The sequence below is a fragment of the Sorex fumeus genome, unplaced genomic scaffold, assembly GCF_029834395.1.
Source record: "Sorex fumeus unplaced genomic scaffold, SorFum_2.1 ptg000019l, whole genome shotgun sequence".
NCBI lineage: Eukaryota > Metazoa > Chordata > Mammalia > Eulipotyphla > Soricidae > Sorex > Sorex fumeus.
The window spans coordinates 4281112-4304157 of record NW_026606076.1 but is presented as its reverse complement, the minus strand read 5'-3'; positions in this window follow the sequence as shown (position 1 = coordinate 4304157).

Below are 23046 nucleotides of genomic sequence, written 5' to 3'. Positions count from 1 at the left end.
TAAAGCATGGGATTCCCTCATCAAAGGGACCTGGGTGCACGTTTTTTTTTTCCTCGTGGGGGTTGTTGAGCCCCACGTGGCAGTGTTCAGGGGTCACTCCTGGGTTTGCTCAGGTACCTCATATCTGGTTCAGCAGCATGAAGGAAAAAACAGCCTCCCCTCTGTCCTGTCGTTCTTGGGGGTGTGTCGGGCTGGATGGGGGGTGGGGCTGGGCACATTCTTCATATGCTTGGGGCTCAAAAGCATTTGGCAGATCCTTTGATTTTCACTGGTTCTTGTGCATTCAATGGGTTCTGGGAGTCCAGGGAGGTGGGGAGCTTCTCTTTCCTTTTTATTTATTTATTTTGCATTTTGGGTCACACCCAGCGAGGCATTATGGATACTCCTGGCTCTAAATCCAGCAAGCACTCCTAGTGGTGCTCGGAACCATAAGGGATGCCCAGAATTAAATGCAGGTTGGCCACCTTCAAAAGAAGTGCTCATTTGTCTATGCTGTCACTCAGGCCCCAAGGTGTGGAGCTTTAAGCCAACTCAGGTTGCGGTCTGGAGGGGTGCAATAGGGTGGTGCTACAGTGGGTCTTGCAACCAAATGTGCCATCTTAGCAGGAAGTAGCTTGGGCACTTCCAGAGTGTGCCCTAAACCCTCTAATAATGCAATTTAGGATCACTATTGGCCACCACACCTTTATGAATTTAACTGAAATAATGATTCAGTCTGTAGGAAGTACAACTGCAAGACTCAGTTACTTCTCCTGCCTTTGCATTCAGGGATCACTCCTGGCTGGGCTCAGGGCACCGTAGGGGATGCCAGGATTCAAACTTGGCTTGGCCGAGTGCAAGACAAGCACCTCACCTGCTATACTGTGTCTCCAATCTCTTTACACAGATATTTCTTTTTTTATTTTTAGGGTCACAGCCAGCGATGCTAAGGGTTTACTCAGGCTTTGGATTCAGGAGTCACTCCTGGCAGTGCTGGGGGCCAATATGGATTTCGGGAATCGAACCCGGGTTGGCCACATGGAAGGCAAACTCCCTACTGCTTTACCATCGTTCCGGTCCCAGAAATGTCTTTATTACTTAATTTATTCTACTGTTTTTGGCCACAGCAGCACTCAGTGCTCAGGGTTTACTCTTGGTTCTGAGTTCATGTATCATTTTTAGCAGTGCTGGAGTGGGTGAGCCTATGTCCTGTTGCATATTGACCCCGGATTAGCTGCTTGAAAGAAATGCACCCTATAAACTTACTATCTTTGCTAATCCTATGTGATTATATTTCCTCAGAAAAAAGAATTTCTGCCTCACCTGCCCAGATTCCAAGCATCTCCACTGTCCATCTCTCCAAGACCAGGGGTGTGCCCTGCTGTTGAAGTGAGTACTTGCAGAAAGGGGTTTTCCAGGGATCAGCTGCAATAGGTTCTAAATGTCTCAGTCTTAGTGGTGGTGCAGTAGTACAGCCAGGAGGGCATTTGTCTTTCTTGCGGTGACCAGAGTTATAACTGCCACAACATCACTAGGTGATACTGTCCCCTGAGAATCACTAGGTATGACCCCAACCCTCCCAATCCAGAATTTGTCTTGACACATCAGCATTCTTTGAGCATGTTTTGGGGGTTGGGGTGTTTCTCTTGTCTTTCCCTCTCTCCCCGCCCCCGCTCCATTTGCTATAAACTTGGAGATAAACAGAGACTCTCCCCCTCTTGTGTCTGTGTGTCTGAGATGCAGGGGGAGCCATGCCATGTCCCTCAAAGGTAAATCAGGTGCTCAGCCCTTTGAGCTTCTCTCCTTGGGTATATCTCACTACTTGGGGAGCAGAGGAGGTGAGATTTGGGGCCACACCTGGTAGTACTTGTGGTCTGTGCCCTGCTCTGTGCTCAGGGGACTAGTGGACACTGGATACCAGGGAAGGCCCTCTGGGCTTCCAGGTGGCTGTCATCTCCTTCAGTCTGGTGTGCTCTCTCCTGTTTATACCTTCATTGAGGGCTCTTGCATGTGAAATTTCTTGAGCCCTTTCAACAGATGGCTGTGAAGGGAAAATGAAGGAGTTGGAGGCTCTGGGCAAAATTATGGACTTTAAAATCTCGTTTGGGCTAAATTTAATTTTTCTTTTATTTTTTTTCTTTTTTTTTTTTGGGACACAGCGGTAATGCACAGGTGTTATTTCTGGCTTGGCACTCAGGAATCACGCCTGGGAGTGATTGGGGGACTGTAGGTGATGCCGCGGACCGAACATATGCCCTGCCAACTGTACTATCACTCTGGCTCCAAGTATAATTTTTCATCCTCTTTTTCTTTTACTAAATCATGTACCCATAGTAGTAAAATCATAGTCTGAAAACCTGGCCTGTAAGCTCTGAGCATTTCTGCATGTGGTCCCAAAACAAAAGAACAAACCCAGAGGACTGACTATTCAGAATATATTACTAGATTTCACACCTCTTCTGTTGGCAGTTAACTCCTCATTGCCTTTTTTGGGCAGAAGGCGGATTGACTCTGCAGGATTTTGCCAAACCCAGCAGTGCTCCGTGATCACTCCTTGGCAATTCAGGTTGTGAAGTTAAGTCTTTTGCGTTCATGACAAGTGCCCTCCCACTCACTGTCAGCTCTTTCGCGCCACTGCAAACCTTTGAAATTGCAGCTTGTACTTCTGGCTCAGGTTTGCACCAGGAGGACCCAGGTGCCAGAAACCCTGCCCTGACCTCTATCTCCCAGCTGCACCTCATCCCTGCCCCCTGCCTGTATCTTTCTCACAAGTTTCACATTATTTATATAGAATTTGAATTCCTGTAGTCAGAGATAGGCCAGGAATGCAGGGCGGGTCCTTGTAAGCAGTCTGCCATGGTGCAGTCTCCTGTACAACGCAGTATTCCCCAAGCAGCACTCAGGTAAGCTCAAAGTTCTGCCACCTGTAGCAAAATCCAAACCTGCATTCTATAAAACTGGTTGGTGGAGGTTGACTTGTGAACAAATTACATATATCGATATAGATATAGATATAGACACACATACACGCATATATTTGTGTATATATATATATATATATATATATATATATATATATATGGTCATACCCTCTGGTTGCTGCTAAAAGGTACCAAACGGTACTCAGTGTGTTGCCGGGGTATACAGGTCAGCCGTGTACAAGGCCAGTACCCTTCCAAACTATAGTTCTGGCACCTAAATTTATTGATTTATTTTTGGTTGGCTACACCCAATGGAGATTAGAGTTTACCCCGGCTCTGTTCTCATTGATAATGCTAGGTTTGGGGACTCTGTGAGGTGATAGGGATTGAACCCTGGTCAGCTATGTGCCAGACAAGGAACTCGTGGTCTTTGCTATCTCTGTAGCCATCATAAAAATGCTTTTATGCTAAGTCGAGAAAGTTGTGTTCTTTTTTCTATTTAACTACACAATTCACTTTGTTTTTTTGCTTTTTGGGTCACCCCGGTGATGCACAGCATTTATTCTTGGCTCATGCATTCAGGAATTACTCCTGGCAGTGCTTGGGGAACCATTTGGGATGCTGGGAATAAAACCTGTGTTGGTCGTGTCCAAGGTAAACACCCTACCCGCTGTGCTATCGCTCCAGCCCCCCCACAGTTCACTTTTTTGTGTTTTTGTTTTCGGATCACAGCCAGAAGTGCTCTGGGCTTACTCCTGACTCTACATTCAGGAGTCACTCGAGGGGGGCTTGGGGCACCCTATGAGAAGTGGGGCTTTTAACAGGATTTACATGTTAACAGATGTTCCCGGTCTCTCCTGGCGGCTCTCTCTCACTGTCCACATTTGGTGCTCTCGAGCCACTTCTCCACCCTGGACAGCTGTTGCTTTGGGCTGATGAAAGTAGAATGAGGAGCAGGCTGGTTGCTAATTGGTTGCAGTTTATTCAGTCTTTTGTCTCTCCCAGCTCTATCCAACCCTCTCTCTAACTCGCTTTCCAGTGCTCTCTGTGACTCCTCTCCAATCTCCCCAGCCACTCTTACTCTCAGCTCTCAGCCTTCTCTCTAAGTCGGAACCGTGTCCTCTAACTCTATGTCTCTTCTTTTCTCACTGTATCATTATCATCCTGTTGTTCATCAATTGACTCAAGCAGGCCCCAGTAATGTCTCCTTCTTCCTATCCCTGAGATTTTAAGAAGTGCCACATTTGAGGCTCTTTCAGGGTCAGGAGAAAGAGAACCATGATTGTTACTGTTTTTTGGCATATTGAATACACCATGGGGAGTTTGCCAGACTCTGCGGTGTGGGCAGGATACTTCGGGTAGCCTGCCAGTTTTTCCAGAGTAAGAGTATATAGTAAGATTTTGTGTGTCCGCGCAGTTCCCAGAGCACAGTTTTATAGTCTTTGGGTCTTGGCCATTGATGGGATTACACGGCACCGGGGACAGTTGGTGGGTGTAACGCCTACATACTGGAAGATGGGAGATCTGCGTGGAGGAGGCCCAGTCCCAATACGAGCAGCTTGGAGATCTAAGCCCCAGGTTCTGCACACCTGGGTTCCTCTGCCGGTTCCTTCATGAGTGAGGCTCGTCCGAACGTTTGGAGAGTGGTCTTAAGCATAGCTGTGGCCCGAACCAGAGGTCTTCAGCTGCCGGGTCTCTGCTCGGGATGGGAAGGGAAACTGAACACACCTAGTAAGACAACCAGACGCAGAGTCAGGAGACTGGGCTGTTCTCTTCCAGGAGCAGGGTTTTATAGTCTCTGGGTCTTGGCCATTGGTGGGATTACATGGCAACGGGGACAGTTGGTGGGTGCAACACGTACATACTGGAAGATAGGGGATCAGGGTGGTAGAGGATCATTTCTTTTCTCAGTCTCCTTCATTCCCCCTGTCTCCCTGAAGCTGCTCTTTTTCTTCTCTCACCACGACCCCAATCCATGCCTCCCCACGGGAAGCACAATGAAAAATGGTTTTCCAGACTTCCCCATCACCTGTAGCCCACGAAGGAAAAGCAGCCCTTAAGGTGTGTTACTCCTCTCCTTAGACCAGCAACTTAACTGACATATTTCGTATTACTTCCTAATGATTACCATTCTGTATTGACACAGTAATAGACACTTTTAGGCTTGTTGGTGACTCTCCCGGGGATTTCTCACCACAGATTAGACTACAGTGCTCAGGCCAGATCAATCACTCCTAATCCCAGCAGCGTCCAAGTCTAGTTATTACTTTTTGATTCATGAAAGAATTTGTCCATGACCAGGCTCTTATAGATAAGCATTATGGTACATTGGCCAGGACCATTTCGATGCCAGGGTAGCTGTCTCACCACTTGCCCTGGGTCCATCTAGTCTCTTATTGGACCTTTCTTTTGGGGATCGAGGAAGTAAGGGCAACTGAGGCTTCAGTCAAAAGAGCAGATGTCCAGGAGGTAATATTATCTGGAGACCATCAAATCTCAAGCTCAGGCTTGTCTTTGTAACTGACTTCCTGTATCCATATAAAAAGCAGTTGCTCTGAAATAGCTAACCATGCAAAAGACATTAAGGAGAAGAGAAAGACAATCTTTCCAAGTCAAAGTCTTATCAGGAGACAAAGGTAAATGAAAGGTTATGGGCATTCAACAAACATAATTTCTCACCTGCCAGGGAGCAAGGGCAGACCACTATTATCCTACAATACCTGGTGATCCTCAGTGGTTTCTCCTGGCTCTGCACTCAGGTATTATTTCTGATGGTGCTCTGGGAGATTCTACAGGATCCTGGGGATTGAACCTAGGTTGGCCATGTGAAAGCAATTCCCTACCCAGATCTACAGTTGCTCTGATCTCAATTGGAGAGTTTACATGCAGGTAACTGTGCACAGAATGTCGTTTGAAAGGATGGAAGGGGAGCCTTGATGAAATCTTTTATAAGTGGGATTATAGGTCAGTTCCCAAGCTCTCCACATCCCAGCAGACCATTTCGTTTACCTGTGATTACTCACACGGTTGCTCACATTCCTGGGTCCCACCCATTTCACTTTACTAATATTAGAGGTTAAAAAAAGGAAACATTTATGATTGGATAGAGCAAAATTCCATCCATCTATTAGTGAGATGGTCCTCAGGGGACCCTTTGGAATTCTGGACATTGTACCAGATTGACTGCATGCAACGCGCTGTACTAGCCTGATACTCTCAGTTTGAAGTCATGTTTCTGAAACTGCCTCCTGGAGTTTTCTTTGTAGCTGAGAGTCCACTGCTCGCATGTTGTCAAGTGGTAGAGCGTTGGCCGGACCTTGCTCTCTGATGTTCTTACCAGCCTTTGCTCCTTTTCCATGTCTCCAACTCTCTGGGTTTCTACTAGGCCAGTTCCTCTCTGAATCCCCAGGGTTTGCTTCGGAGTCACTGCTTTCATCCCCATCTCGATTTATTACTTCCCCAAGAAACTCATTGTCCCATACCGTACCAGCTACGTACCTGCAGAGCTTGATTTGTTTTGACATGAATATTCTCATGGCATAGATCAATGATTGGAATCCTTGTCTGTTCTTCTACATGGGATCAGCCAGCCCTGGTGGAATGTCTCTTACTGCACACTGTGATAAAGGCTCAAGTGAGCAATTTGGCCCTCATCCCCACAGGGATGCCGAGACAGGTGGGATGTCTTCTGAGGGTCATCAGAGGGTCACTCTTCCCATGTCCTCAGCACCGTCACTTTCCCATAGAAGCCCATAATGGACAGAACCCCATGAAATGTAAGCACTGAGGACAAACTTTTGAGTCCAGCATCACCCCAGTGGGACTATGTGAACATCCACACAGGAGGGAAACCGTTTAAGTGTAAGGACTGTGGGAAGGCCTTCAATGGATCCTCATACCGTATAAACAGGAGATTTCATACTGCAGAGTCCGTATGCATGTAAGGAATGTACTGTGGGCTTTCTCTGACTCATACATCTTAGTATGCACAGAAAAAGTCACACTGGAAAGAAACCACATGCGTATACGGAGTGGAAAGTCTTTGCTTATTCCACAAGCCTAGGTACACAGAAAAACTCACACTTGAGAGATAACTTATACATGTGGGCAATGAAGGAAGGCCTTTGCTTCTTCCTGAAGTCTTAGTTTTCACAATTTCTGTTTCGTAGAAAACCCTTATATGTGAGGTAGGTGGAAAGGCCTTTCATTTCTTCTCAGGTCTTTCTGAGCATAGGAAATTTCATATAGGAATGAAACACTATTCGTGTCACTACTGTGGGAGGATCTTTACTTACTATTCAAACTTTTGTGCCCATAAGAAAACGCACATTGCAGTGAATATATATATATACACACACACAAACGCACACACACACACACACACACACACATATATATATATATATATATATATATATATATGTAAGGAGTGTGGCAAGGCCTTTGCTTATTTCACAATCCTTTTGTGACACTGAAATTTTCATACTGGGACAAACCTTATCTTTGTAAAGACTTTGGCAAAGCCTTCACTTCCCCCTAACTTTAAACATAGGAAAATTCATACTCGAAGAAAACATATGCAGTGGTGTGGGAAGATTTTTACTCAATCCTCAAGCTTTGCCGTGTGAGAAAAATTTATCCTGGATTGAGGCCTTAAATATGAAAGGACTGCAGGAAGATTTTGATGCAATTGGCATAGCTTTATGAACCTTGAAAATTCACGGTGGAGAGAGAACTCATAAGTATAAGGAATGTGGAAAGATGTTCAGTTTGTCTTCAGCCCTTACTGCGCATGTGAAAAGTCATTTTGTAGTGAAACCTTTCATCTGTCAGGAGTGTGGGAAGGACTGTCCTGGATCCTAGGGCCATATGCATAGGAGAATTCACACAGGAGAGAAGCTATAGATAAATATACATATGTATATATATTTATGTAAGAATATACATATATGTGTGTGTGTGTGTGTGTGTAAGAACGTGGAAAGAGCATTATTCGCACCTGCAGCTTTAAAGAGAATCCTGGAGAAAATCCTGTAGGTAGGGAATATAGGAAGGCCTTCATGTTCCCTCAAGCTTTAGTAAATATAAAAGTTATGCTGGATCAATCACTTCCATAATAACAATGTCTGGCATCAGAACAGGGCCCTGAAGTAAAACAATTTTAGTTTCAACAAGTGGGTGGGGGATTGATACAAAAGCACAGTAAGGAAGGAAATAATCCTGTTACGTGTGAAAGCTTCCTGTGGTACTAGTACCATAACTGAAAGGTACTTGCTGATTATCCCCTGCACCATGGTTATGACAGTGTCCTGGCATGTTGACTTCCCAGTATGCTAACTGGTAAGTAATGGTTCTTAGTGATAAAGCAAGGTGGAAGGAATTAAATAAGAAGTAAATAGGTACAAACATTGCATTTTGCTGGGTACTGTCAAGACTCACCATGGTTTCATTCTTTGCTGTGACTCTGACTTGGCTCAGAGGCCCTGCTTTGCAGAGGATCATGGCAGAGATCAACCAGGATGCTGTGGTGAGCCCTTTTGACGTTGGATAGACAGCCAATCCTCCATTCTTCAGGCTCTTCTGTGTTATGTTCTGGGAGTCACATCCCGCTGTGCTGCCCATAATTTGTGTCCAGGTCAGCCACATTCCAGGAAGCACTTCATTCCCTGTAGCATATCTGCACTCATTGTATTCAGTTTTCCATTTGATTTACACAAACATTGAGGGTAAATGTGTTGAGACTCACAATTTGGAAGCAGTAAAATCCTAACAATCTATTATACACCAAAATGGGACCACATAGAATCCAGATGATTGAACCTGGGTCAGCTGCGTTGAAGGCAAACACCCTGTCCACTGTGCTTTAGCTCCGGCCAACGAGCTTTACAGATTTACTTGCATTTGCCTAGTTGTTCTTTGCGAAGCTCGTGTCTGGCCCTTTAATGCTACTTGCACAAGCAGAAGTAAAGTAACAGCAGGGCACTTATGTGTTTGCATGCAAGCCGCTGGATCTGGTGTCCATTTGTTATGCAGGTGAAGGGAGAAGAGGCTGTTCCACGTGGAAGGGGTCTGTGAAGGCCGGTTTCGTGGCAGGACACTATTGGCCTCCTGTGAGCACCCCGCCCCGCGCCTCCAGGTCTCTGCACTGAGGGGCGGGGCCAAGCCAGCCCTAAGGACACTTTTAAGCTCCATTTTCAACCGATATCCTGGTGGTTCCTGAGGCGCTGCAGGGTTCCGTGGGGGCAGGGTTTGGTGGGGACGTGGAGCTTTGGTGAGTGCAGTGGGGGATGTGCCGGAGCTCAGGGGTCGCGGGTGTGAGTGCGTGGTTCTGAGGATGCCCTGCAGCTCTGCCTTGGGGCGGTGGCCGTTGGGCGCGGGGGCTGCAGAGTGAATGGGGCTGGGCCGGCCTGACCCTCCGAGCATGGGTCTGCGCTGGGTCCTGTCTTGGATGCTTTGGCTGGGACCTACCTGCTGCAAAACCTGCAGATTCTCTTAGAGATAGCACAGCGGTTAGGGCATTTGCTTTGCATCTGGCCCACCGAAGTTTAATCTCGGAGGTCCACCAGGAGGGGTGCCTGATCGCAGAGTCAAGATTCTCGTCCATATTGCCGGTGGTGCCTCCAAAACTATAAAAGAACTGTTCATTTTTGAGGGGCAGGGGGGCAGCTCCCTAATGGCTAATGACACTGTAGCCCTCGGTCCCTATTCATTAGTAGCCTTGATTTCCAGACCGTCCCTTGGGTGTGGTTCTAGGGATGGTTACGGTTTGCAAATGAAAATTTACTTTGGGGCTATTTTTGCTTGTATTTTGGGCACATATGTGGAATCTCAGGGCTTACTTCAGGAGCAGCACTCTGGAATTTTTTTTAAGTTCTTTCTGGGTCATGTGAGATGCCGAATATCGATCGGGGTCAGCATGGGAAGCGCCCCTCCCAGCTTTCTATCTCTGACTCCACATTGTTGTTTTTTTCTAACGTAGAATTTCTGTATCCTAAAATCAACTTGAAAATTGCACCCGACTCTTCCTCTCTCCCTGATCAGGCAAACCTCGGTATTGCACTGAGTTCTGAGAGTTGTGTTCAAATAATGTCTAGACATGCACTGCGTGCCTTTGGTGACTATGATTGGTCTCCCCACCCTGGCCAGTGAAGGGTGACAGAGAATCGAAGAAGGAAACAGGGGCCAGGCTCTTGGTGATCTGCTGGATATTAACCCAAAGTGTTTTAGGCTTCATCTCTGAATTGACCCTTTTCCTCCTCCCAGAGAAGCTTATCATGTTCTTGCTAACATCCCTAATTTAGTTAAAGTTTATCTTTAACACATCCTTTGTATTTTCCCTCCTGTTGTCTCAGTTCCACAGGTCAGTCTTGATTACATATAAACCATAACTTTCTGGTAATTCTCAACTTTATATTTGTACTGCTTTGTAGTTGAAGTGCTTTGTATTTGTACCTGCTTTCCTGTTTCCCCTATAGCTTTTTTACGTTTTTACTCTACAGCACTGTTCTTTGGTTAAACAAAGAAAGACCATCAATGCTTATACTCCTAATATTTGGGAGTTGATTGACTCTCAAGTCATCTTCTCCAGGGCATAATTGCTTGGTAATCATTACTTGACTCGGGCTTCAGTTGCTGTACTTCCTAACAGTCCAAAAGGGAGGTTCTGCCATGGGACTTGGATGGACCCGGGGCAAGTGGGAAAACTACCCTGGCTTCAAAATGGAACATTCTAGAAAGCACATATGCATGGTCTTGATGCAAACTGTTACAACATTAGAGACAGGACCCCCATGGGGAAGGACAAGCTGAACTGGCCTGAAGACTTAGTCTAGGATTTACAGTAAAAGCCTTGTTTGCTCTCAGAGCCCAGAGAAGTAAGTGTTATAAGCCTTATTTGCTCTTGGGGCTGGAGAGATAGCACAGGGGTTAGGGTGTTTGCCTTGCACGCGGCCAACCTGGGTTCGATTCCCAGCATCCCATATGTTCCCCTGAGCAACACCAGGAGTAACTCCTGAGTACAGAGCCAGGAGTAACCCCTTGAATCACCGGGTGTGACCCAAAAAAGCCAAAAAAATCCTTATTTACTGTCAAAGCCCAGAGAACTAGAGTGTTGGAATCTTTCTCTCTTACTGTGTTTATCCAAACTACAAGTGTTGATAACTTATACAACTAGAGGAAAAGATAAAAGCAACGCAGATGTCCCTGGGAGAGTGTCTCCTTGGGTGAATGAGAATATCCTCTGCCAAATATCTGCGTAAATGATCAGTCACTCCTATGTTATGGTGCTTCCCTGTCCCTTTTCAATGCCAGGGTAGCTCACAGCTCTCCTGGGTCCATCCAGTCTCTTGCTTTTGGGGTGCTAAGAACAAAGGGCAGTTGAGGCTTAAGTCTCATGAACATGACAATCCAAAAGACTATATACTATCTGCAGTCAATTAACTCTGAAGTTACAAAAGCATAATATTGCCTTCCTTTGTCTATACAAAGCTGAGGGCTGGGAGCATGGCCATCCCAATCCTCCCAGCACAATCCTCCCAACCTGGGACTGCACTGGTCCTTGTCCAGGAGCAAAAAGGGTTATTTGTCTAAAGTAAACTGCAGAGGATATAAAGGAAAGAGAAAGTCAACATTTCACTTCCAAATACAAAATCCAGAGATCTCTGAAGAATCTGACTTTACAATTCACAGGTTGTGGTTCTGGGAAATGGGTGATTAACGCAAAGGGGAAGCAGAGCACAGGGAAGTTAAAGATGAATACTAAGGAAATGGGAGTGATTGGGATGGGTGTTACTCAGTAAGCCTCAGCTCCTTGTAGCAGAGGAGAAATGATGAACCAATGTTAAACCTAAATTATTTAGAACTAGAATCCAACCAAGGTAAATGGTTTTGGTTTTTTTTTTTTTAAGCAAGAAAGTTTTGGTTTTCCAGGAGTCAGTACATTGGCTCAGGAATCCCACTGGGTGTGCTAGGAGCACATTTACTTAGGGCCAGAGCCACAGTACATTGGGTAAGGACTTAACCATCCAAGCAATCAACCCAGGTTCTATCCCCTGCATCCCATCTGGTCTGTCCCAGATTTATTCCTGCGTGTAGAGCTAGGAGTCAGCCCTGAATCTGCCGGTTGTGGCCCCGAAACAAAAATCACACAAAGTCACACTTATATATACACATATACATGCATGAACAATGGTGAAAGAACAATAGGTATTCAGGAGAAACGGTGAGTTTTTTTAGCAGGGATAGATCAAAAATAGGAGATTTTTTTTCTTTTTTGGATGATAGCTGGCAATGCACAGGGATTACTTCTGGCTTTGCACTCAGGAGTTACTACTGGCAATGCTCAGGGGACCATATGGGATGCTGGGAATCGAATCTGGGTTGGTCGCGTGCAAGGCAAACACACTACCCGCTGTGCTTTCTCTCCAGCCGCAATAATAGGGGATTTTTAAGTACCAGAAATTTGAGTCTTTTAGTGTTTCACTCTCGAGTTTGTCTTTTTACATCATTTCCCCCCCCTCTGCGGTAGAATTTGCCTTTTTTCTTGTTATATTTTTCACCACAGCCTACAGTGCTCAGGGTTTACTCTTGTCTCTGAGCTCAGGGATCATTTGACAAGAGTCAGGGTAACATTTTGTGTTTAGATATCATTGGTTCGATGTTCGTTGACAATGCAGGATCAGGGGACTTCTCCTTACCCCCGGCCCCCAGTGTGTGACCGACCAGTCCAGCATTTGCCTCTCCACCCCTTTATTCGAGTCCATCCCCCTTGCAGCACAGATTCACTTGGGTGGCAAAAAGATTCTCCGTGCCTAGACTCTGGCTCTTTAAGGTACCTAATAGAAACGGAAGTGATGTCAGAAGTGATGTCATAAATGTCGGTTCGTTTTCCATTCCTGACTCAGACACTAGGGCTGTTGCTCACTTGGCAAAGGACAAGTAAATTTGCGCCCCATTCTGGAAGGGGGTCTCTGAAGAAGGATTTAGTTGCAGGACTCGAGCAACCTCCTGTGAACACCCCGCGCCTTCCCGTTTCCACACTCTGAGCCGAGGGGCCGAGCCAACTTGGGGGAATTTTGCGCTGGTTTTTCACTTATTCGCCAACATCCAGGTGGATCGTGAGGTGTGATGGAGGTTTTAGGGGGACGCAGAGCTTTGGGGGTGCAGTGGGGGCTGTCTCAGGGTTCAGGAGTGACAGTTGTGAGTTCGTGATTCTGGGGTGCCTCTTTGGCCACGATCCTCTGCAGCTCAGGATGGGGCAACAGTGGGTGAATGTGGGACTCAGCCAGGGGCTTGGCCGTCCCAACCCTCCCAGCACTCCCATGTTTGAACCATCAGCCCTACACTCGCTTCTGTAGAATCTCCAGATTCGAGGGGCAGAGCTTCAGCCCCTCCACCTAATGGCAGGAGACCTGTTGCTGGTCATTTTCATTGTTTGCCGTGAGAGCCCGGGTCAGGCTGGGGATCGGGAAGGGTACTTGCTGGTGGCTGCGATTTGCCAATGAAAATGTATTTGGGGGGCTATTTTTGGTTCTTTAGATTTTGGGGGGGAGAGGGTACATACACAGAGATGCTCATGACTTACTCGAGTCTCTAAGCTCAGGTATTATCCCTGGAGCTACTGGGGGCCATATGGGATGCAGAGGATTGATGGGTTCATCTAGTCAAGCACCCAACTCACATTATTGCCTTCTAACCACAATACCAGCGTATCTTTTTCTGGTTCATGAATTTCAGCTCCCTAACATCAAGCTGCAAAGCACCCCTGACTCTTCATCTCTCCCTGAGCAAACGACACCTGCATTTGTGGATAATACTGAGGTCCCAGGACAGAGTGCCCAGGTGCATATCCTTGTCCACCCTGCAAGAGAGTGTCGAAGGTTTGTCCACTCTAAGTCACATGGTGGAGCCGCATGCCAGGCTACGGTTCCCACAGGGCAGCACTGCTTCCAGCCTATTTGGGAGCTCCTGGGCTGAGAGTCGGCCCCTGGCAGGGCATATAGGGACTTTCCTTTGGGAACCAAAGAGGAATCCGGGGATCAGAGAAGGCTGTTTTTTCCTCCCCTGTAGCTTGGGCCCAGCTTCCTCTCCTTAAGTGCAGCACAGATGCCAAGAAAAATTTGCATCCCCAGCAGAGACAGGAACTTCTGCCATTGTCTCCCTGAGGTGCAATTGTGAGGCTGTGCGGGAGGGTGTGGCTGGTCTGAGCTCAGGAGTGGGAGGGGGTGCTCCTCTCTGGTGCTCACTGTTCTGACTTTCCAGGTCTTTGCACGGAGCCTCCTGCTGATCCTCAGAACAACCGTGACAGGAAAAGATGGTGATGCGGCTTCTGGTAAACCGTCCCCAGATAGGAGTAGACAGATAAAATGAAATGAGTTAGTAAAAGGAGTGCCCAGGCTTCCTGGGCCTTCTATTTTGAGTTTCTTTTGGATGGATTCCAAGATGAGACTTCGATCGGACCATCCCATTCTGCTGTTTGAAGCTGCTTTTGTGTATGTTTGTTTTGTTTTAATTGGCTTTGGGGCTGACCCAGTGGTGCATGAGGAGTACTCAAAGCTCAGTGCTCAATGCTGATTCCTGACAGGTCTAGGTCACCAATGGGATGCTGGAGGTCCAAAGGCTTCATCTTGGGTTTTCTGTTTTATTTGGGGTGGCAGAGCAAGGATTCTCGCTATCACTCCTTGCGCTGCACTCTGGCATTGCCCCTGGCAGTGCTTGTGGGACCATATGGGATGTTGGGGATCGCCAGTCCTATGTGCTGTCCCGGGAATATCTGTCCTGTTAGGCCAATCTGCTGCTTCGGTTTCTTTTGCATTGTTTTTGTCATGAGCTGTCCTCTTGACTCTGGGCTCTGGATTCAAAGCTTACTGGCCTCAGAGCACCCTGGGGTTTGCTGGCCCCGTTTTCGCCCTGGCAACTACTGTGACTTGGGCCCCGAGACTTGCTTTTCTCCTGTTTTGTCCTTACTACGTTGGAGAGACTACCTGCTCCATCATATAGTCTTATGTTTACATAATCTTGTGTGTGGATTTCTGGGCATGCGCCAATCCCAAGGAGAAAGAGCCAAGGATCTCTGAGGCCAGTAGAGATGTTGGGGTCCAGAAATTTCTACCTTCTCTGAGCGGGATTTTGGGTGGTCCTGAGCAGTGAGTTCCTACGGGCACATATGCCATGCACTGCTCTGAGTAGTTGTCTATATGGACTGCCAAGTTCTCAATCCTACTGGTCATGAGCTCTGGGGGTGCAGAGGTGAGCGTGCAGTGATTTTTGCTACACTCAGAGTTAGTCTTTTGGAAAGTACAAGTCTGTGTTCAAGTGATCCTCTCTACAGTGCTCACTGCACCAGTGGTGCTCGAATTGGCCCTGGGGTTACCAGGAAATTTAGATACATCCAAGAACCTTCTGTATAACGTCCTCCCACTTTAGCAGATCCAGCTGCCTTATGTGTTTTCTGGGGCCCGTCAACAATGCATGTGCATGGAGGCTGGTTCATTCGGAGCGGAGAGGCCCAGCGACAATATAGGACCCTGGCTCCTGGCCTCACAGTAGTGGCAATGAGGCTAAGATAGAATCTGACTCCCACCCTCTCCGTGTGCTGACTCAGGACGCAGTGACCTTCCATGACGTGGCTGTGCATTTCACCCCCGAGGAATGGTCATTCCTGGCGGCCTCTCAGAAGAAGCTCTACAGGGACGTGATGCTGGAGACCTACCAGCATCTACAGGCTGTCGGTGAGAGCAGTGTGGAGACAACCGTGTCTGAACAGACCCGGGAGGGCTCCCTGGGGTTGGGAGGCAGCTGTGTGTTCAACAGTAGCTCTGTGACGGGCTGGGATGTTGGACAGCCGTGCAGTAGCTGTTGGCTCCCTCGTTTTTTTTTTTGTTTGTTTGTTTGTTTTTTTTAGGCTTTACCTGTGGATACTCAGGGCTTACTCTCAGCCTTGGCCTCAGGAATTAGTCTTGTAGGGTCGCCAGATCCTAAGGGGTGATTCCTATCAACCCGTTTCGACTGTGTCCATGGGAAGAGCCCTATCTGCCCAGTTATCGCTCAGGTCCCTTTAAATAGTTCCATCCATTGGTGCATCAATTTACTTTGTGTACTACACGAAATTTTGTGTGTTTAATTGGTTTGCTGTTGCCTTTGTTTGGGGGGCACAGTCCACAGTTCCCCTGGCTCTGTGCTAAAGGATGACTCCTAAGAGTCTCAGGGGCCATGGGGTACCGTGGACTGAAACCTCACCCCCAGTACTTTTGCACCAGTCACTCAAGTCAGACGGTTTTTGCATTTTCTTTTTTCCTTAGGGATTAGGTATTATTCCTGCCTGTGTATTCAGGATCCACACCTGGCCTTGCTCCAAGATCTTATGTGCTGCCTGGGATCAAACCCACATGTGTGTGCAGCACTTCTGTCCTATGTGCTGTACTTTTGGAAAGTACAAGTCTGTGTTCAAGTGATCCTCTCTACAGTGCTCAAATCAAATCCTCTCTACAGTGCCCACCACAGGGGATTTGATATCTCGTCTGAAATCATTAGACGCTGCCCTATTTCAGTGCTTGGATTTACTTCTAATGGTTCTTGTGAGACTTCAGCAGGACTTAGGGTTTTTTCCTGGACTCTGCACTCAGGGATCACTCCTGGCTGGCATGAGGGACCCTAGGTGATATCGGGTATTGCAACTGGATTGTCTGTGAGAATCTCCTGCTGTGCTCTCTTTCTGATACATTTTTCAGCTTAAAAAAATAAGGGTCTCTTGCCACCCTTGGCCATTTCCAGATTTATTATGCACTTAGTGTTACTGAAATCCGTGACGAGTTCATGAGGGGCTCAGGAAACTCCATATGCTGCTGGGCCTAGAGGGACAGTACAGGGAGGAAAGTGATTTTCTTGCAAGGGGCGCACGTGGGTTAAATCCCCGGCATCCCATGTCATCCCCGAGCTCCACCAGCGGTGATTTCTTGACAGAGAGTCAGGAGTCTCCCCGGAGCATTGCCAGGGGAGACCCCAAACAAGACAAAAACCAACAACATACCGTGCTGATCAACCCCCTGTCAGCCATCCACAAGGCCCGGTCTAGAGTATTTGTGGAATTTTCTTGGGTCTTACCTCTCGAATAATTAGAAATATGTGGCATTATGGAAATGGGCATTCTGTTCATGCCTTTCAGATATTTGCGCAGTTATATTAGGAAAACTTGGGGATTTACCTGTCACCTTTTCCATGTCATTTATCCATGCCTCTGTCTCTGTCGGGGCAGGGCACTCTGGGAGGAAGCCTGCGGTGATCTCCTGGCTGGAAGGAGGAGCCCTGAGGTCGGGGAGTAGAGGCGTGTGTGCGGGTGAGTGTCTGAGGACTCTTCCTGCCTCAAGCACTGTGCAGTGTACAGGTGCCCTGAGAATGTATAAAACACGCTGCTGAGAACGGGACCTTGGTCTCCTGTATCCTTGGGTCTGTGCCATACTCACGCTTCTCTTCATTCCCCTGGACTGTCAGTCACAGAATGATCCTGTAATTTGCTTCCATGGCTTTCGAATAAGTAAGACCATAACAGAGCTAGTTTAGATCTGAACGATAGTACAGCAGGGAGTGCCTTGCAGTGCCCGATGGTGACCTGTTCAATAATTTGTTAAATAACCTGGTTCCCCGAACAATACCAGGTCTGCTCAAAAACAAAGCCTTTTGTAGAATTGCCAAGATCCTCAGAGTTTTCCACTATTCAAATATTTTGTTTAGTGTGGGACTCTTTGGACTTTGAGAACCACAGAGATGTACTCTTAACTACATGGCATCATTTTGCTACATTTTTTGACAAGTGCTTGAATTGCATGTTTTGTTCAGTTTCAGAACGGAAATTGCGACTTCAGGATTTGGCATTACAGCACTTTGATTTGGGAATGGGGTCAGCAAGTACGAGTGAGTTGGTAAGATTCGCTAATTGAGAATAAATATTATTATGCCAGCAGGATCGGACCAAGTATGTGATTGTTAAGGTGGAAATCTGAGAATGGCAGGGAGGAATTTCAAAGCCTGATGCTTGGAGTAGAGGACCCTTAGCTATGTTAGGTGATGAAATCAAGCATGTATAAAAATACTGTTAGTTTTGATTTGCTTGACAGTGGTAGTTGTTTAGAAAGCTAATTTGTGCGCCCTAGAGATGGTGTAGAGAGAAATATACTTGCTTTGCACAGGAATGGATGGTCCTTACCCAGCACGCCTTATAGATACCATAGACCCACAGAACTGATCCTAGATACTGCATGGTGTGCCCCTCCACCCACACAACACCCAATAAATAGAAACTACAAAACAGAAAGAACAAAAAACTTCATTGTTCCTGAAAGCCATCACTTGTGGTGAGAGCTTTGCAATGGCCATGTGGTCTGTCTCAGCTGTGTGATGATGCAGAGTTGTCTTCACCCCTGCATCACAGATTCCACACTAAACTTTAACAAAACCCACATGAGGTTGTACTTCACTTTCTCTTGAAATGGATGCGTCCGTTTTCTATAGAAGGAATTGTTTACAGTTGTATTCCTTCATTAATTTAAAGGGGATGATGTCACAGAATTTACTGACTCTGCATCCATCAATTTTGTGCATCCAACTTACAGTAACATGTAGTTATTCTATAGTAAAACTATTCATATGTCAGTAATTGAATTTGTGCGGTGCATATGTGTGAAACCACATCTGAAGGGCTCAGTTTTTGGACAGGAAGTCTCAGTGAATAAGTCAATAATTAGAATCCTCTGTTGTTCTACAGGAAAGCTGCCACCCCAAGTGGAATGTCTCTGATCCTGCACTGTACAATAATGTCTCGTGTGAGCAATCCTGCCCACAGCCCCATGAGGATGCCGAGACAGGCGGGATGTCTTCTGAGGGTGATCAGAATGGCGAGGTCTACCTCACTCTGAAGAAGCCCTCTCCTGGAAAAAGTTCCTTGGAGTGTGTTATTCTCAGTTCAGAGGCACAAAATCCCCCAGTGCGGCAGCTGCTAGGGAGAGGAGCACTGTTTAAAGTGAGTCCCTCACAGCAACATACCCTCAATGACAGTCACCGTGAGCAGAACCCATCTACGTGTAAGGAATGTGCGGGAGACTCCACATGTTCTCAGCACTGTGGTATTCCCTTAGAAAACCACAGTCGACAGAATCTCCAGAAACGTCAGCCCCAAGAACAAAGCGTGAGTCAGGGGTTGCTCCATCATGACCATATGAATATAAATTCAGGAGCGAAACCTTTTGCATGTGAAGCATCTGGGAAGGCCTTCGATCAATCATCACATCTTATTATGCATAGGAGAATTCATACAGGAGAGAAACCTCATGAATGTCAGACATGTGGGAAGGCCTTTATTCACACCTCTAGTCTTAATAGACATAAGAAAACTCATAGTGGAGAGAAGCCTTATATATGTCAGGAGTGTGGTAATGCCTTTACTCGATCCTCAAGCCTCAGTATACATAGAAGTATTCACACTAGAGATAAACCATATATATGTAAGGAATGTGGAAAGGCCTTTACTCAATCCTCAGGCCTCAGTATACATAGGAGAATTCACACTGGAGAGAAACCGTATGTATGTAAGGAATGTGGGAAGACCTTTGCCGTAGCCTCAAGTCTTAGTGTACATAAGAGAAATCACACTGGAGAGAAACCTTATATATGTAAGGAATGTGGGAAGGCCTTTACTAGAGCCTCAAAACTTACTGTACATAGAAGAATTGACACTGGAGAGAAACCGTATATATGTAAGGAATGTGGGAAGGCCGTTGCTGAATCCGCAAGACTTGGTGTACATAGGAGAATTCACACTGGAGAGAAACCATATATATGTAAGGAATGTGGGAAGGCCTTTACTAGAGCCTCAAAACTTACTGTACATAGAAGAATTCACACTGGAGAGAAACTGCATCTATGTAAGGAATGTGGAAAGACCTTTGCTTGGGCCTCCACACTTAATGCACATAGGAGAATTCACACTGGAGAGAAACCGTATATATGTAAGGAATGTGGCAAGGCCTTTGCTGTAGCCTCAAAACTTAGTGTACATAGGAAAATCCACACTAGAGTGAAACCATTTATATGCAAGGAATGTGGGAAGTCCTTTGCTGAAGCCTCAAGCCTTAGTGTACATAGCAGAATTCACACTGGAGAGAAACCGTATATATGTAAGGAATGTGGGAAGGCCTTTTCTACATCCTCAAAACTTACTGTACATAGGAGAATTCACACTGGAGAGAAACCGTATATATGTAAGGAATGTGGGAAGTCCTTTGCTGAATCCTCAAACTTTAGTGTACATAGGAGAATTCACACTGGAGAGAAACCGTATGTATGTAAGGAATGTGGGAAGGCCTTTGCTGGAGCCTCAAGACTTCGTGAACATAGGAAAATTCACACTGGAGAGAAACCATATATATGTAAGGAATGTGGAAAGGCCTTTGCTGGAGCCTCAAGACTTACTGCACATATGAAAATTCATCTCAGAGGAAAACCTCATCAGTGTCAGACATGTGGGAAGACATTCACACGGTTCTCTACCCTTACTCTACACATGAGAATTCATAATGGAGAGAAGTCTTAGATATGTCTGGAGTGTGGAAAGTCCTTTACTTCATCCTCACAATTGACTGTACATAGAATTCACAGTGGAGAGAAACTGTATATAGGTAAGGAATGTGGGGCGTCCTTTGCTGAAGCCTCAAGCATTAGAGTACTTAGGAGAATTCACTGGAGAGAAATTGTATATGTAAGAAATGTGGGATGGCCTCTGTATGTCCTCAATACTTAATGTACATAGGAGAATACACACTGGAGAGAAACCATATACATGTAAGAAATGTGGAAAGGCCTTTTGAGAAGTCTCAGATTTAGTGTACATAGGAGCATTCATGCCGGAGAAAAACCTTTTATATGCGAGGAATGTGGGAAGCCCTTCTGCCGTTCTGAATCCTTGCTAAGTACAGGAATATTCACAGTTGCGGGAAACCTTATCAGTGTCAGTCTTTTGGGAAGTCCTTCATTTGGTGCTGTTCTCTTACTCAGTATGTGAGAGTTCATACTGGAGACAAACTGCATATATGTCAGGAATGTGGGAAGGGCTTCATGTACCCCTCACACCTTAATAAACATATAAATGTTCATGTTGGATGGTTTGATCCCTTAATAACAGTCTCTAAGGACAGTACAGGACAAGTCAGTCAAGCAAATTTCCTTTGGACACGATGGTCAAGGGTGTTAAAAAAAGTGCAGTTAAGAGGAAGTAAGCCTGCCTGCTTGGGACAGGCTTCTCCTTATGTCATTGAAAGGTACCTGCTGATTTTCACCGTGGCTGCACCTATGTCAATATTCTAGTGCTTGGAATTGGTTGTGTGTTAACTTGGAAATAATGGGTCCTGGTGATGAAAATAAGGAGGAAGGTGACTGAATGAACAGGTACAGAAACAGCCCCTGCTCAGAGCTGTCACAGCTCTCTACTCTTTTGTTGTTTGCTATGCTTCTGGCTTGGCCCAGAGGGCCTGGTTAGCGGGAATTATGGCAGGAATCAACTAAGATGCAGCATTGAATAGTTTGAAAATGAAAAAACAGGAAAACCTTCATTCTTCATTCTTTCCTGTGTTAGGATTTGGAATGCTTGAGCGCCCTGAAAATCCCGGTGCGAACTTGAGTGCCATGTCACGCCAGCTTGTAGTGCGCTTTCACGCTTCTTTCTTACTTGATCTGGATATCCAGGCTTTAGAGGATGTGGAGCTTTTGAGGTGTGCATTGGACACTGCTCTGTGGCACAGGTGTAATGGGTGAGGGTGCGTTATCCTGAGGGCCCCTGCAGCCACGATCACATCCAGGTCCAAGATTGCACTGGGGGGTGGGCACGTGGACTTCAGGCTTTGGTTTGAGGAGCCTACAGAGAGTGGGGGTCTTGGCCATATCATTCCTCCCTACTCGAGAGTGCGAAGGACCCTGTTTGGAGCCTTTGGACTGGACATAACACTTATCGAAACTCCAGATATGTTCCCGTGCAGCCCTCAAAGGAAAGGGAGACTTTTGCGGTTGGTCATTTTCATTGGCTTCCGTTCTGGGGTTGGGACTTTGGGTCGTGTTTGGACAAGTGAGAGATATTTTGCCTCTGAAAATTTACTCTTTGGATTTTTTTTTCTTTTTGGGTCACACTCAGCGTTGGACATGGGGTTATTCCTGGCTTATTCGCTAAGGAATTACTCCTGGTAAAGCTCAGGGGGCCATATTGTTGCTGGGATTCAAACCCGGGTTGGTCACGTACAAGTCAAACGGACTACCCGCTCTGCTATCACTTTAGCCCCTCTTATATTAATTTTAATAAGTTTTTTTTATTCAGGGGAGTCGGAAGGGACTCTTTGAAGCTCCAGGTTTACTTCTGATTCTGCAGGTCAGGAATTATTCTGTGGTGCTTCTGTGTTCCTATGGGATAAGGAGTTTTGACCTGGATCAGCAAGGCAAGAATCCTACTATCTTTACAGTGAGTCCAACCCCACTATTGTTTTTATTTACATATATAGAATTTCTACTTCCTGGGAGTATGGTGCTGCCAGCAGGTCAATGTGTGCCGGTAAGGCGAGTGCATCAGCAGCCTGATGGCAACATCAGACTTTCAGACACCTCAAAATTGCTGCTCTGCCTTTGGCCAGACTCCAAAAACTTTGGGCAAAGTCTTCAAAGAAAGTAAACGGCCAAAAGTTACGTATGTTTAAGACACACCAACAAACCATTTCCGGCTCAGCTATATAATTGGAGGCAAAGTCTCTCTGGTTCCTGATGAAACTGCTTAAAGGTTATGATCCCAGAGACTCAGAGACAAATCTCGGAACCCAGCAGCTTTTGGCAGAGATGTGGCCGGTTCCCGCAATGAGCTACCAGCGACGAACCACCACAAGGGGGAAAGAGTGTGTATCTCCGCCTGATCCCACTTGGTGGCTCGGTGGCCACCATCTTCCATTGGACAGACAGGTTTGGGCCTGCAATGACAAGACATGCAGGGCCTAATGGGATAGGGGTGGACTCTGCCCTTTCTTCCCCACCTCAATGAGACCCCGAGTCGCTGCCCTTGTGCGGATTCTCTGGCTCTTGATCACTTGGCCATGATCCTAGAGTCTCAGAAACAAATTTGGAACCC